This window comes from Ornithorhynchus anatinus, chromosome 8 (assembly GCF_004115215.2).
Source record: "Ornithorhynchus anatinus isolate Pmale09 chromosome 8, mOrnAna1.pri.v4, whole genome shotgun sequence".
NCBI classification, from domain to species: Eukaryota; Metazoa; Chordata; class Mammalia; order Monotremata; family Ornithorhynchidae; genus Ornithorhynchus; species Ornithorhynchus anatinus.
The window spans coordinates 8,226,589-8,229,681 of record NC_041735.1 but is presented as its reverse complement, the minus strand read 5'-3'; positions in this window follow the sequence as shown (position 1 = coordinate 8,229,681).

The following is a 3,093-nucleotide window of genomic DNA, read 5'->3' as shown; positions in this document are numbered from 1 at the left end:
TGTGACCTAATGGAAAGACCACAGGCCTGCAAGTCAGAATACCTGAGTTCTAAACCTGGCTCTGTCACTTGTCTGCTGTTTGACCTTTGGGAAGTCATTTCACTTCTCTATGCCTCAGTTTCCTCAACTGTTAAATGGGGATTCAATACCTTTCTCCCTCCTACTTAGACCGCGAGCCCCGTAAGGGATAGGGACTGTGTCTGACCTGATTAACTTGTATCTACCCCAGCATTTAGAACAGTGCTGAATACATAGTAAGTGCTTAACAAATATTATTATTTGTATTATTAATAGTGATAATGATAATTTTTTTTTAAGTACAGGGTGAAGGATCCTTTCCTGTCCCCACCCTCTTGTCCATGAAAAGGCCAAATCCTGTGAAAAAGAGTTAGGAAAAGCAAGCCCAGGAGTATATTGTGTATTTAATAGTGATCCATAAATCAGGGGCAAACATTTTTACAATTAATGGGAACCATTTGTTTAAATAGCATATCGCATGCAGGCCCTCCCGAGGGGTCTAGGAAAGCAAGATGAAGTGATAGCAGTTTAGACCTCATGGTCACCAACCCAGTAACCTTCCTGACAGCACAAGTTGGAGAACGTCACAGCTGCAGCTCCATCTCCAGCAGCTTTGCACGAGCTCAGGTCCGGCTAACAGGCACAGCTGGGGGACACTAAAAGCCTTGAAGAAGTAGAAAAGGCCTGTTGGCAGTGAGCTCTCCCTGTTTGTCCCCCTCGTCTGTTCTCTGAGAGACAGAGAGTATTGGGGATAGTGGGCAGAAAGTGTATGATAGGGACTAGCACTTTTTTTTAAATGGTATTTTTAAAGCACCTATGTGCCAGGCACTGTACTATGCCCTGGGGTAGATACAAGCTAATCAGCTTAGACACAGTCCATGTTCCACATGGGGGCTCACAGTAGTAATCCCCATCTTACAGATGAGGTAACTGAGGCCCAGAGAAGTTAAGTGACTCGCTCAAAGTCACAGCCTAGACTGTGGCTTAAAACAATGCTTTGTCTCATAGTAAGCACTCAGTAAATGGCATCATTATGAGTACTATTATGATAACTGGAGGGAACAAAGCAAATTGTAGAATTAGCATGAGTTCTAGTGACCTGCTGTGTGACTTGGGGTGGAAGGGAGGGCAACAGGCCTCTTCTAAACCTAGCTAGCCCCCAATACTGGTTCTGTCTGTGGAGTTTGCTGTGGGCCGTGGAAGCCAGGAGACTTATCAGCACAATTACTTCCAGCAACTCAGGAGGGAAATTAATGGACATCACCTGCCTCTCCCTCCCCTAGTAATCGTCATCTCTCCCCTGTCAGCAGGACCCTCTCAGAGGTTGAATGAGAGAGCCTCTGGGCTGCCGGGAGCCTCTTCAGCAGAGGAAACGTTTGTGCCGCTGCCCAGGACTGGCTTCAGACATTCAGCTGTCCCGAGGTGGGATCAAGATGGCCGCGCTTAGACGAGGCCAAGATCTCCACTCTGTGGCCGGGCCCAAATGTGCCATCCCTCAGCGTTCCTCACGGGCACCATCACGTCAGAGCAGAGGGAGCCCAGCTCTGTTGAGGAGGCGGAATAAGGAGAGTAGGGGGCTGCTGCTTCCCAGAAGCCAAAGGTAGGAACGTCTTCAACTCGAGGCCCTGCTGGGGCCTCAAGTCCTGCTATTAGCCCTCCAGCTGCAACCATCCCATTAAAAAGAAAACCCCAGAACCTCACACAGCCGGCATCATCTGCCTCAACAGGACCATGGACCACTCTCTCCGGTCTCCATGGAGGAGACCCGAGGCCCAGAAAGGGACAAGAGCGTGCACGAGGTCACACAGAACAGGGGAGGCAGAGCGGGGACCAGAACCCGACTCTCCCCCAAGATTATTCAGCCCGCCCAGCTCCCGCCGCTGTCCTCCTGTTGCTCAGGCACCCCAGGCCCCGCTCCCTGTCCCCCCTCAGCAAACCACCCCCCCGACCCCCCAGCAGCCCACCCCCCGGGGGACCCAAAGTCTGGGAAGTTTGGAGGTCAGTGAAGTCCCCGGGCCGGCCGGCCCCCTGCACATGAGCTTTTGATAAAGGCCCTCTGTCAAACAAAGTTCTGAATAAATCATGATGTGTTACTAAGACGCATTACAGCTTTAAAAACCACCAGCGTGGCATTCTAGCCGGGGCCGCCGATGAGCCTCGGGGATATGCCAGGCCTCCCTCCGCCTCTGCTCAGCCACGCTGGAGCCGGCGCACATCTGGAGCGCAGTAAACGTCCCCAGAAGCAAGCGAACGGCTCCGGCGGGTCAGGAGGACAGAGAGCGGCTGCTGACACCAGGCGCCACCCCAAACCCGCACGCATTTCCTTGTGTAAACACATGTGGCTGAGCCCGGCGCTCAGAGTCACCTTTCTCCCAGGCAGGCTCCAGGACCCCGGCGGCCGGGCACGAACAATGCCCGTATTATCGTGGCCTCCTCTGCGGTGGGGTGGGCGGGCAGGGGTGGCGGGGGGCGGCGGCGGCATTCCTCTGCAGCAGGAAGGCACGGCGAGCGTTAGGGACGAGCCGACGATCGGCCGCGTCGGCCAGAGTGACCGAGGGCGACTGGCTGTGTTAATAATAACGATAATCATCGTAACGGTATCTGTTGAGCGCTTACTATGTGCCAGGCACCGTACTCAGCGCTGGGGCGGACCCAAGCAAATTGAGTTGGACGCGGTCCCCGTCCCATGTGGCGCTCACGGTCTCGATCCCCATTTTGCAGATGAGGTAACTGAGGCCCGGTGAAGTGACTTGCCCAAGGCCACACAGTAGACAAGTGACGGAGCCGGGATTAGAACCCATGACCTTCTGACTCTCAGGCCCGTGCTCTTGCCACTACGTCTCAGGTCTCCCGCCTAGGGGTCTGAAGTCTGAGAACGGGATGGAGAGCCGGCCGTGAGAGGCAGCGGGGCCTAGTGGAAATAATAATAATAACTGCGGTATTTATTAAGTGCTTACTATGTACAAGGCACTGTACTAAGTACTAGCGTGCGTGCAAGCAAATAGGGTTGGACACGATCCCTGCCCCATTGTGGAGCTCAAAAGCCCATGGGCCTACCAGTTCGGGGACCTGGGT